General features: G+C 36.5%; 1 protein-coding gene across 3 annotated transcripts in view; it reads right to left on the bottom strand.

Annotated features, from left to right (window-relative positions):
- Positions 1-14,427, bottom strand: part of FGF14 (fibroblast growth factor 14) — a 390,756-nt gene that overhangs the window by 241,009 nt on the left and 135,320 nt on the right. The gene's annotated exons all lie outside the window — the stretch shown is intronic.

Below are 14,427 nucleotides of genomic sequence, written 5' to 3'. Positions count from 1 at the left end.
AGAATGTGAGAGTCTGAGTGGAGCAGAAATAGAAATTGTATCGTCATAAACAGTGAACAAGAGCGCTCAAATACAAGGATGGCAAAAAAAGGTCATAACCTGTGTATCCCAAAGCATGACATGGAAGGGGTTTTCAAGCCCAATGAACAGTACTGTTGGCCATTGAAGGAGGGCTACACGACCTACTTTGGGAAGAGCATGGACAGAAAAACAAACAAACAAATAAACAAACAGAATCCTGATCCCTGGACATCTGAGGCCTTAAAAAGTCTTTTAAGTAAAATTAATGATGTTTTAAAGGGATTGGAAAGAGTGGATTGCTTATGGGAAAGGAGGAGTTAATGGGGAGGGCAGTCTGGGCTAGAAGAATGTTGGACAGCAGGCAGCAGCACATGAGAGCACGTGAAGATAAGAGCAGTGCATTAGGGGAAGACAACAAGTGCTGTAGAGGGTTCACTAGCAGGAACAAGGCCGAGGAATGTAAGTTGATTGCAGAAGGGAAAAACAGCTGCAGCTATGAGGGGATGGTGTGGGTGGAAGAAGAGTGAGAAATTTCAGATGTAAAGCAACAAGAGAGCAAAAAGAGCCAAATATAAGTTTGATCAAGCTAGGGCAGATATAACAGTTGTGTTGGAGAAAACACAGAAGGGGAGTCAGGAGGCTGAGAAGCAGGACTTCTACAGAAAGATAACTGAGATGTTAAACAGAACTGACTGTGGTACAAATAATATGACAGCTAGCAAAATGGGATCCTGAGGACTGACACAGGGACATAGGGATGATCAAGTTCAACTGAGCCTACTCCTTGTGAAAGTAAGTTGTCCTCAGTCAACCACACGCACCGAAGTTTTATGGCACAATGAGGGACAGGGATACAAACCAGGGAAATCTATATCAATGAAAATAGCAGGGCAGGGAAAAGTACAAATGAGAGAAGCTATCAAGACCATGACTACTGAAATACAATTACCTCCTACCCAGTTTTGATCTTTAGCTAAATAATTGGGACTTTCGAAGATAAATATCTATGCAAGGGTGCTGCTATCTTAAAAAGCACAGCTTGGTTTTACTAATACTAAATCAAAACTGCATGGCTAAGGCATCCTGTGCAGCCACCAAATAGGCCATTTGTAATGATGAACTCCAGAAATAGCAGCCATTACACTGGTTGCAGCTAGTGTTGTAATCTGTTAAGGCAGCTGATTTCATGCTTGTAGAGCTTCATTTGGAAGAACAAAAGCCAAATGGTTCTAGAATTACATACTGTTAGAAAGTTGTTATTGTCTGTAGTTGTTAAGCTTGTGTTGGATAAAAGTAGAGTCTGTAGTTATGAGCTAATAGTCAAAACCATAGCACTGGAGGATTCACTCGTTGATTGCAAGTGTTTATGGGACCTCTGAAACCCACTAGTGCAAACCAGGTAGACCAGGAAGGACAGACTGGGAAGGGTGGAAAGATTCTCCAAGAAGAAGGAAAGCTAAACAAAACAGAGAAGGTAAATAAATACAACAGTAAAACAAATACACGCAGTTATTATGCTGGATGAGTCATGAGAATGGAGTTTGGAACAACAATAAGGTTTGAAGAAACAAATGGAGAGCCTGAGAGATTATACAGCCAATGGAATAAGAAACCACTTACAGCTTTTATCTATAAGTTGGTAGAAGTGACGGGGGGGATCCCAATAGTCAGGCAATGAAACCAGTACTCATGATCAAAATGAAAACATCACCTTCAGCCTCACAGGCTGAAGTTAGACTTCAGCCCTGGGCATGTCCACTGTCCTCTGGAAGGCATTACTTGTGAAGGTACAATCAGCCATGGGATAACTAATAGTACCTATTATCTTTTGGGATAGCTGTAAATGTAGTGGAAAAAAATTATCACATTAACAGAGTCTAGTGCTGTTAATGTTTTGAAGCATGTTGAGTGCCCAGGGAACACACCTACTGGCAAGTCTGAAGAGCAGGGTAGTGGAAATTTGTTCAGCAACACACAGAAAAAAATGGCATTTTAGGTAATGGTTTCAAATCAGGAAATGATTTCATTACATATCCTTCTAAATTTTTTTTTTATAGGAGTAATACAGAAATAGACATTGCATAGAAATCCTGATCAAACATAAGTGAATTGCAATGAAGCCCCAGAAATGCCTGAAGCACCACACAGTGGGCATTAAGAGAAGATTCTACATAAACATGCTCAAGACAAATTAGAGTGTAGAAAGTTTAATACACTTGTATTGATAACAAAATCTGACCCAAACCCACAGGAACATTATGAACATCCAGCTGAGGGCAGGGGAAGATTGTGACCCACTGTTATTACTTCTGTGGATAATGGTGTGCTACTTCAGTGACCCAGCTTATACTGTTTAACAGTGTATTAAAAAAAAATAAAAATAAAAATAAAAAAGAAAGGAGAAATATGCAGTCTGAATTTCAGGGCAGTAAACTCCACAAAGAGCACCAACTCTAAAAATGCCAAAATGTGTGGCCACATGAACATAAGGACCAAAGCAGTTTCCAGTCATTGACCTCAAGTCTTATGCTGCTCTTCTTTCTAGGAGGATGACAAAAATTGCTTATGTTTCCGAAGAAACATAATTCTTCAGAATCACATTTGCCTAATGAAGGTATAATATCAGGAAGTAATAAAATACCATAGGTGCTGCTGTAAATACTACTCAGCTTTGTTCGAAATCTGTACATCCTTGACAAATAAAGAAGTCTTTATGTCATTCACTTATAAATACAAAATTGTGTGTTAGAACAATAGGAAACTAGACAGCAGTATTCCTAACTCCTGTGACTGCTAAAGGAGCTTAGAGTAAAATTTGAATGTGGAACAAAACCTTTACAACATTTCAAGTCTACTGATAACTGAAATATCACTAAGAATTACTCTCTAAGAGCAGGAGCAGTCTAAAATTTTATACAGCGAATTGGTTAAAACTCCTTTCTTCAAAGTACTTACCTATACATCTCATGAAAAGATCCATTTTCCAGACTTATTTTTCAGTGTTACAGACAGCAGACTTAGATCACTTTATCACTAGGCTTTGATATCAGATGTATTGTGCAGCAGTCGGTTATTGAAAACAACAATTTGGCTTTCTATAAAGCAAATCGAGCTGCTTGATGGGAACTGTTTGCAGAGTACAGTGATTTCTTCTTCCCCAGGTATGTTTCCTGTGGAGTCTCAACTCTACAAACTCTATCTAAGCAATACCATTTTTGGAACCGTAGTATTAGTTTTACTTTAGAGTTTTAAAATTTATTAATACCACCTGCATTTTAGCATTTGATATTACTAAGCATTTTAAAAATAGTGCAGTACAAAAGCCAGACTACGTGAAGATATCTAGTAATAAAATGAGAGTGAAAGTTGAACATAAACTGATATTTTACTCCTGCATATTTTCATAGTTGATGACTTTTATCAAAGGCTCTGTAAATTGATGAATCACAGAAAGCTCAAGGGTAGAAGTAGGTAGTTAAGACTGCCTGTATGGAGATCACCTTACATTGGACAAACAGTAACCAGTAGCATGTGAACTGCAGTTTTTCTTTCAGGTTGATCCCAGCCCAACATTTAGTTTGCTTTCTGATGTCTTTCCCACTTGCTTCTTTAAGGGAGCAGCTGTAGTGCCAGCGTATTTGTTGTTGTTGTTTTTGTTGTGTTTTCTCTGTCTGAAGGCATTGGAAATATCACTGCAGTGACTTGGCATTACAGCATTCCTATTTCTAAGAAATAAATGAAGCTGTGAATGATGTCAGGAGAGGGATGCCAGTATTTCCCAGCATCAGGGTATAAAAGGGCTTTTAATGTCCTTATGCTCATCCATTATGACAGCCTCTTTGAAAGGTTGGAAAAACCTCAACAACAGCTTACAGTCATAACTCAAAACAGCTCCTTGTGAAGTAAGGATTTACCCTGTTCCTATTCATCTAACAGCTCAGACTGCCACAGTTTCTGAAGACAGAAAATAACTTTCAATCACAAAAAAATTTTTCATCTACAGTCTTCTGTAATCGAGACAAAGGAGAATTCATAGTGTGCACCCATCATTCTCTAAGTCATATAATACATAGAAAAAATCTTGCAATGTAGAGACCACTGTTGATTCCAACAGTATCAGGGACAGAATGTGTTTTCAGTGCTTTTTCACCCCCTTCAAAAGGAAGTCCTGATGCAGTTTTAGTAGTAGTGGCATCATCATTACAGCTTAATGTTTTCTAGGTAATGAATGGAAAGAGATGCCAGCACAAGCTGACACATCAGGTCTAGGGAGACCATGCTTCCTCAGTGGTTTTAAGACTCACAATCCAATTGCATTATGTTTTATGCATTACTCTGCACAGCAGCACTTCAAAGACAAGAGTTTGTACTGGAAAAGAAAGTAGCACCTTCCCTTAAAAACTTAAAAATCAAATGACTCTGCAGACATACAGAAGTTCGTAGCCCAAATAATCTAATACATATATATACACCTATATAAGACTACCTTGTAGAAATGTTCAAGTTGTTTCATTCTATGAAAATTCTGCTTTAAGGTATTGAAGGAGATAGACAGGTTTAAGTACATTTATTCTCTATTGAGAAAGTCTACTGTTAAGACTGTCACTATCATATAAAGATCTTATTTAAAATTATTATTTGCATTGTTTTTCTCTAGAAAATGGCTTTTTATTATTTAATTATACTTAATTTCATTTTTCAGTGCTCTATGTTATTAATTCATACAGGTTTGATCATTATTGTGATGGTAAGAATTATACTTCAATTTACAGAGGGAGAAAATGAAGCATTAAATATTCATAGTTCAACTTTCATGAATGTAGATTTTTTTTCCAGATAAAATGGATTATCCTAGGATATTAAAAAAATGAAATAAAACCATTTTTAACTGAGACAAGTACAACAAAAAATATACCTTTACAAAACAGCCAGGAATATTTCTCTTTACTTCCCCTGTAAATCAATGAATGCCAGGAGGCCACAGGTTAGAGTCTGAAGGAAAGAAGGAGCAAATCTGTCATCATTGGGAAGGTTATGAAACACACAGCTCTTTTGGACTTCAAATGCCCATTCAAACATCTTTTTGGTTACACTTTTGTCTCACCCTTTATATCCCAGAACAGTATTAATGTGAATAATTCATGTGTGTGTGTTAGGTTTTGATTGTTTTGTAGATTGATTGTTGGATTTATTGCTGGTTTTCAAACTGACCCAGTCCTCACTGAAGGTGAAAATGTGCCCACAGGCTGAAGTGGATGCAGGACCTTCATGTTGACTGCTTCCAGCTCTGGTGCTGCTCAGCAGGCTCTGTTTGAACAGCTGTAGATCCCCGTACTGGGCCATCCAAACTACAGTACAGTCATTTATTTATTTATTAATACAGTCATTTAACTGAACGGTCTCTGAGTTTGCAGCCTGGACTAGTAAACTCAAAAATAATCTTACTTTCATTGTAAAGTACCCATATACTGGCAGTTTGGCTCTTAATATCTTCATTCAGACTGCATTTGATGAACTCAAGATGCTCTCTCCCACCTCCTCTGCAATCCTGAGCCTTCAGTGTGTGAACAGAGTGCAGGCTTTTATGCCAGAAAATGATAAAGATTTTCAATAGGCTCCTGTCTTAAAAGAGCTGCAAGTCCTACACCAGTGGTAGAAGTATAAAGTCTACTGTAAAATTACGATAAAGTCCATTATTTAACCTTAGGATTTCATAAACTGTGACCACTTGAGCTTTACCCTTTCAGTCTATGAAGTAATAATAGTAATTTCAGTCAAATTTCAGTCTTGCAAAGCTCTGCTGCATACACAGCCTTCCTCACTGTAATACAAGATTTACAAGGAAATATGTAGCATCTGGGATGTTTTAAAACCTGATGTGGATCTTTGAGGGAGCAAAGCACTTCACAGTAGTTAACAGTAGTGAATGAATAATGAAAATGAGTCATGATAATACTATTTTCCTCTAATGGTGAGAGCAAATGATGTCTCCTTTTTCTTGTTGCTCAAAAAGGTATCTATTCAATATCTTATTTCACTTAATTTGATGTCTTTTCATCACAGATTTCCATTGCTCTTGCCTCTCTCCTCTAGACAGGACAACATCTGCAGATCCTTCACTTCAGTCTGCTGGCTGCTAAGCAGGGTGGGTTTCTCATGGGCTTGCGGGTTTGTACATCTATGCAGGCTGCCTGGCATGGGAGCTGTGGCTGATGACACAAATCAAGTCTCACATTTTTGTGCCTCCCCTGTTTTCACAGCCCTGAATACCTAATAGGGAAAAGAAAATCCTCATCTTGGCCAACCTCAGCTGCCTGGTTATTCCACTAGCCAAAGCACCAGCATCTGCCTTACCTTCTCTTACAGTTGTTTTATCTGATCAAAGAAGGTCTCTTTTCTTTATTCTGGTATATATTCTACATTATAATACCTGCAAGCCATGTTTAAACTAGCAATGAAAGGAGATAATTTAAGAATGAAGAAATGACCAACTCAAATTTTCACATTCTCCCTGAGGAAAATGAGTTTTGTTCCCATGAGGATCATTGCTTTACCTTGTGAAGCAAAGTCCCTGAACTCTGTATTCTTCATTACAGATGTCACATGCAAAGTAAGAGTAACTTGATGTGAAGGACATCTTGAAATATTCTGCCTTTTTTGAATACGAATGTAAGAATCTGCAGAAACTGTGAATGAACATTTACAACAAACTGTGAGCCTCCTACTGATGCACTCAAATACAAAACAGGAGGCGAGAGAAAGAAGGAAAAGAGATGAATTTGTTTTCCTACCAAACAGCTGTCTTCTTTAACAGAAGAAACTAAAGAGAAAACACTGTGTGAAGAGGCCAAAAGCTGCATTAATTACAGTATTTTTAGATGCTACAAGCACAATTTTGATAAACACTCTAAACTATGAAAAAACTGTACTGTCAATGCAATTAAGTCCTTTTTCTTGGTGCAGCATCATCAATGCATGTGTCTGCTGAGAATATATTGTGGGTTGTACAGTGCAGTTATCCTTTGATTAATGATTCAAGATGATCACTAGGGACCACACAAGCTCCTGGGAGATGCCAGAACAAGCAGCACAATGTCATCATTAATTTCTTCTCTTGACCTACATTAGAAAGAGTGATGATACATTCAGTGTTATGGGGTAAATTTCAGCCATGGTTATATACAAACAGCCCCCATGGAAGTAAAAAAAAATAGGTATATGGCTTTGGAATAACATTAGGAATTAAAAAATTACTGCATGGATCTAAATGTATTATTTATTTATTTATTTATTTATTTAGATCAACTGCAGAACACGGGAAGGTGTCAGACTAATTATTCTGTTAGCTTTAATATCTGGGTCTGCTGTGAAATCCCCATACAAGAAAAAAAAATATAATCCCTCTAGGTGGAAAATGTGAGATCTCATTTCTTAGCTGGTTAGTATTTCTATTTAGCCAGAGGATGGCATTAGAGCTGGTATTTTATCAGGATAGACCTAAAACTCAGCTCAAAATAATATTTTTGCTAAAGGCACCTGCAAGTGGTGACATCAGTCTGTCAGTTGGATTGCTTTTCTTCACTGACACGAAGTCCTCCATTTTGTGCCAGTGGGTATTGATCATGAATTCGCATGAAGCACTCTGAGTGAGCAAGGCAACACAGCATGTTTGGTTTGCTGTCTTCAGCAACTGGAATACACCAAAGAGCTCAAAACATTGCAGCACTTCCTTCAAAATACTTGGTCTACAGTTTGGGTAGTAAATCTGTTTTTGCTTCCCAAACTGACCTTCTGTATTACATTTATCCTTGTCCAAGGTCTCAGATACTATCTTCAAGGTATGTCATTGTTTCACCCAAGGTTAACTGAAAGCCCAGCATTAGTAATGCTGCCAATAGCACTGTTTCTCTAATATGCTGTAATCTTCTATAGTGAGGGTGAAGCTTGTTTGCACTAGAAACATTTTTTACTCCAGGGACAAATATGTGGAGTATGTTTCCTGAGTAACCAAAGGACATCTGTGTGCCAGAGTTATTTTCAGCTTTGAATTTTTTTTATTCACTCAAAGCATCTCCACTACTTTCATTTTTCCCATAGGGAAAGGATGCAAGAGCAGATATGATAGATTCCAGTTTCAATATTTCTGCTCTTCAAAAACTGCTCAGATACTACAGTGCAAAATTCTACATGATATAAAATGGAACAATATAAATGCTTGTATATGATACTGCAGTTATGGGATAATTCTGGTTTCAGTGGGAGTTGTGATTTCATGCAGTTTTACTAGGTTGTTAAACAGGGATGGATGTATTAATGGAAAGTTAATATTTTCACAGAGTAAATGTATTATAAAAGTTTCTATGTTAAGCAAAAAGTGATCTTTAAAATCCTTGTGATGTTGTTTACGAAATGTAGTCCACAGGGTCATATATATTGAAAAGTGTCTTCAAACCTGTGAATTGCCACTAGTTAAATATTTCCTATAAGCATGATCATAAAAAAATCTAGAACAAAACAGCACATTCTGTGTTCAAGAAGCCCACAAGGAGCTCCTTCCAGCCTAGCATTAAAGAACTCATACAGTAATACGGCAGCTCCATCAAATGTCTACAAAAACTGAAACTGACCAAAACAAGACTTTCATTATTGTGACATTCACAAATAAATTTTATTTTTATCTTTTAACACATGAGAGTATAGAGATAAGCTTGATAAGTTACACCAGCTGCTGAAATATCTTCTTCATATTTGTAGATAGTTCACCAGCTGTCATGGGCTGCCTTAGCTTACCTCGCTTTCAAATGAGAGACAATTTACTTCTACATCTTTTCAATTAGAATGGCAATTTCCAGTCTCAAATTGTCCCAGACTCATCACTTAACTATTGTTCAATATTAAGCTTCATATGTTATGCAAAACAAGTTACTCCTACCGAAAAATCAATACAAGTGGACGGTGCCACTTGAATTAATGATGCATGTCTTCTAAATTGAAGGGAGTTTAGTTGTTCTACATGCAAAACTCATGAAAGTGATTCAACTATAAATATACAATTTTTATTCTTTTTCTCTCTCTTTGTATATTCATCTCTACTGATATAAAGGAGGATCAGTTTTCACTAAAAGATTAAAATTTTAAGCCCTCAGAATCTGTTTTTCAGAATCCTTCAGGCACCTGGAACTGCTGTTCCATGTTTGAGCAGGACTGGCCCATGACTGAGAGGAATGAGAACTAAGATTACTTTATTGGCAGATGCTCTCCATTCCATGGATTTCTCTTACTCAAAAATTTATTAATTGGGCCAAGCACCAGGACAGCTCTATCCTATTTCTATTCCCCTCTCTTTGTAAGCCCTATCAGCTAAAGAAGCTCTGTCTTCAACTACCTGATCAACCTTCAGGCTGAACTTCAAAATCTCAGTAGGAAGAGCATAAGACTCCACCAGCTACCCAGATAAGATGGCAGCACTAGCTGCTATGTCTTGAGAAATTAGAGGTAGGAAGGGAAAGAAATGCAAAAATAGTAGGAGCCTTCAGTTATCTTTAAGAAGGTTGAAAAATTTCACACTGGAACATAACAGAAATCAAATTTTTGTGAGGCCACTTCTTCATGCATATGTGAGGACAAACCATGAAGTTGGACAACTCTCTTAGCTTTTTCCTATCACATGTAGCTTGGCTCAAAACTGCACATTTGAATGCAGGTAACATTTGTGGCTGCAGACATAAACATAGTCACTATCACTACTGGCACAACAAAGGCAAAAAAGATGTGCTTCAGTTTATTGCCATTTCAAGAGGTAGGAATGTCCAAAGACAGTTAAATCTTCCAGGCGATATGAAGATTATTAAGGGACATCTATTTTGCAGCACTTTCACAGAACATTTTTAAAACTGTATTTTAAAAAAAGGTGGAAACATTATCAAGACTGAAAAGTAGGTAAGGTTATTAGATCCCTCAGAAGACTGATGCTGTGTCAAACTAATGAAAAAGCAATAATCATGAGTTCTGGCACATTAAGTGTGAAGTCGTACCTGGGAGGGACCGGAATAGAAGTTGAAGAGCAAATGGTGAAAGGAATCAAAACTAAATACAAAACCTCTCTTGAAACACATTACAAGCAAGAAGCTTGACAAAAACTGTAAGGCCAACTCGTGATCAAAGAATACACGAAAAACCTGAGGGATAGAGAGAACAAGATTGCAAAGAATGAAATTACCCGTGTTACTTTTCACTGGAAATGAAACTGGGCTGTTTTCCATTCTGAAACCCTTATTTTTGGGAGACTCATAAAAAGAGAACTCTGACTTCCATCTCATATTTTACAGCTACTTAAAAGTGTCTAATTAACTGTAAAAGCTTTCTGGCATTTAATGAGGAGTTCTAGAAGATGTCAGGAATAAAATGAAGTTACTAGCAGTAATGCACAAACTTCCTACAAGCTCCTGCAACAATTGAAAATGGTAAACACAAGTTGTTTTGCAAGATCATTCTAAGGGACATAGAAAAGACAATAGTCCAATACAAGCATCAGGACTGTAAGTCAATAGTAGAAGCTGTAAGAACAAACGTAATAATTAGATACCCACATAAATATAATCAGGTAAAAGTTAGTACTACTTTTGTAAAATGAGATCATGATTCTTTGGAGGCATCAATACATACACAAATACAATTATCGGTGCATAAAGTCTGCATAGTTTTCAAGAAAGCTTTCCCTTACCAAAAAACTTCAAAAAACTAGGCAGCAATAGGGTTACATAAATGGTTAAAAAAGAGGAAATATGTAGGGGATACTGGAGCAAACTTTCAGTAGAGGAAGGTCACCCCTTTTTAGTACTCTGAGGTTCTTAACTGCATTTGCAGTTTCCCAATTCAAGAATGCCTTGGGTTTGAGGTAATACTGATACTGATTTACTCAGACAAAATTGAGAAGGGCTTACTAAGACTGGATGACCAGGTAATTAGATGTAACACAGATAAACATGGAGTGGTGCATACAGGAAAAATCCATCATAACTTCCTATAGAAAAATATTATGGATTCATTGTGTCACACATTGTTGATGATGACTGTTACTTTCATAGTACAACTATCTCAATGCTCAATAATAATCATAAAATAAATTGTTATGAGTTTATGGGGAGAGAACAGAAAATCAAAGAACAAGTTGGAAGTTTGCGAAGATGTGGCTCATCCATGCAGCTCTTACCCCTTATTTCAAAAAAGTTATATTAGAGAATTGGAAAAGACTCAGGAAAAGATTGAGTAAAATCAAAGGCAAGAACAGCTTCTATAGAAGGAATCACAAACGACATGGCAAAAGGAGGCAGATGGAGTGCTTACTGCCTTTCCAATACAAAAACAAGTTATAAGATGAATCTAGGAGCTCATTCACAAAGAAACAAGATAGATCTTTGTGCAACGGGAAGCATACGAAAGGCGCCTGAGAATAGGAAGTGTTTTGAGCACTAACATTTTGAGTATGCTCAAGGAAGGAATAGATAACTACTTGGAAGAAGCATCCATTGGGGCTTAGTAAATACACAAAAATGACATCAGACTCTGGAAATCAACTGAGTGGAAAACATTTGGAAACTAGGAAAGCACAGGAAAGTACTCGGGAAGTTTAGTACATGGTAGTCCCTGTTTGTATTCTCCCCAAGCAGATGACTATAGCCACTGATGAAAATAAAATACCAGATCAGATAACCCTTCCTAACTGATTTTTTAATTAGGAAATTCAAGAATGTAGCTTTCAGATAGCGAGTGTTACACAAGGCAGATCTCAGATTTCTAAGCTCATAAAGAACTTTAACATGGCTATTTCAAGAGAAAGAAAGGATTTCTCCTGGTAAATGCATCATCTCTAACATTAGTTAGAGATGTCCATACAAATAGACATTTGGGTACAAACAGTGAGCAACATAATTATTTTGAAAATGTTGCTCTGAAAAGACTGTATAAGCATCTAGAAAGAAGGTATTTCAACATACCGAGGACAAGAAAAAAAAAAATCATTAAATAAAATCATTTCTTTGACAGGACATCATTTCTAGTCCATTTTCTTTAAAGATGAGGACATATATGGAAGGAATACATGGAAGGAAAGACATTAAACTTGCCTCAAAGGCATAATCTTTTCAGGCCAATATTTCTGGGTTCTTTATTGTAGTATTTTTATTTACTGCTTTTTGAGAGGTAACATATTTTAGCTTGGAAAAATAGTTTGACCAAGACAAAAAGCATTTTTTAAAAACTTGTTATATTCATATGCAGTCTCTCACTGAATTAATAATTCAAAATTAGAATCTAAAGAAGTGCGCTGTGATACAAGAGGGGGATTGAAATTCTTAGACTACTACAGTCTAAACTACTGTTTCAAGTTCTGATAAATACATTACCTTTCTTTGTATTGGAAAAGATAAAACAATTCCTGTGCTGCTTAAGATATAAGGATCCTTGAACAAAATTTTATGATTTTTTCTCATCTACTTAGTGAGATGCATACTCTGAAACTGTACACAAAGGTTCTTCATAGCAAAAAAAAAAAGAAACTTTTTTTCCGAGGATCCTTTGCCAAAATCTTCTTTTTTTAGCTCACTAATACTTTGACTTCTAATACATTTCTGAAGTTGTGGGTTGAAAATTAATATTGGAAAACATTGAAAGTAACAAAATAGTTGAAGTCGTTTGTATAATTCTTCCATGTGGAAACAAGCCCTACAAATAATGCATTATTGTTTCCTAATGTATTCACTGAACCTCTAATTCACAAAATAAGTCAAGGGGAAAGGAAGAACATCTCATCAAGAACGACATAACATTGATTTGTCAAAGAGAAAGCAGAATATTTGGCTAGCACACTGATTAGAGTGCATTTTACTACTATCCTGAGCTTAGAAGAGGCTCTCAGAAACCTACATGAAACCTGGTATGCCAATCAGGGCTGGGATACTACAATGAATCTGAAGTTTTACTTTTCCCAAGGGAAATGTGAATCCTGCATGCATTCAGCAATTATATTTCTGATACAAGTTGTGCTTAATAGAAAAGGTAATGAGATATTTATAAATGGCGTGATACATTACCCAGTAAAACTGATGAGTAATCTGTGCATCATGATCTAAGAGAGTAAAGAATTAACTGATCATAAAGTCTCTAAACTCTAAATTTTTGGTTCAGCCGACAAAACTAAATTCATAAGAAGCCTAAAGTTAGCATTCTACAATAAAGCAATATTTCTGCATCTGGTTTGAAAACAATCTAATATAGAGATTTAATAACTCATTGTTTCATTAAATAAAGCATGTGAATAATAGTTAGTAGTGCTGCTGTTCCACCAGCAAAAATGAAAAAAGAAAACAGCCATAAACAGTGTATGTTTGGGAGATTATGGCAGGGGGAAGAACAACCCCAAAGCTTGAAGATATACAGCTTAGAGTAGGCAACATTTCATTATGAATTATACAGGCTACAGGATTATCTTTCACAAGTGGCTTTCAATTGCTTATGAGGAACTGTTCAAGGAATAGATGGACGACTGGGCAGAGCACATCTCCACAATTACAATATAACAGCTAGAAACTTGGCACAAGTCTCTGGATCTGGAGTTCATTTTCCACTGGGTTTCTCCAGAAGCTCTATAAGTATTACCTGTTTCTTGCCTGGAGCTGGCTATAATTCAATCTTAGACAAGACATACTAAAAGTATTTTCTAAACCCTGTAAAGCTCAGAAATATTTACGTCAGATAGTTACTCCACACCAATATAATGCCTTCTTTAAACAAACCTGGAGCTCGTCAGCTAAAAATACCTTGGGATCTTTTCAGCAAGAGCAATTATATTGAAGAGCTTATTCTGAGATTCATCAATTTCAACAGGTTTTGGATTGTTCTGTAATCCTCAAACACTATGAGTAATATCACAGATGGAGGAATTCATTCTCTCAGGTAAGACTGAGAGTCACTTTGCTGAGAAAGAAATCGAGCAAAGACAAAGCAAACCAAACAGAGTTTCCTGACTTTTTAGAAACTTTTTTCTTAGCTAAGAGTGAATTATAATATGATGAAGAGCAAAGATTTTCTCAGAAGTAAAAAGAGTACACACCGAAAAACAAAAGCAGCAAATTTTGGCATCTTTCTGATCTTTCTATCCTAGATTCCCTTCAATTTCCAGCAACTATTGCAATAAATAAATAATTTCTTTATTTTAATCTAAACCAACACATTTACTTGCATGTTTCAGCACAGTTCAGCAGCTATTAGAAACTTGCTTCTCAGTCCCAGCCTGTCCCAGCCCATCCTTTATATCCACTGTATTATTTGATTTTTTTTCCTGTTAACTCTCATCCTCTCTGAATTGTCTTTTACATTTTCCATGTAGAGATATCAAAACCTTTTCCC

Source organism: Lagopus muta, chromosome 1, assembly GCF_023343835.1.
Source record: "Lagopus muta isolate bLagMut1 chromosome 1, bLagMut1 primary, whole genome shotgun sequence".
Classification (NCBI taxonomy): domain Eukaryota; kingdom Metazoa; phylum Chordata; class Aves; order Galliformes; family Phasianidae; genus Lagopus; species Lagopus muta.
Note: the sequence above shows the minus strand (reverse complement) of the source record. Positions and strands in the feature narration are given on the sequence as shown.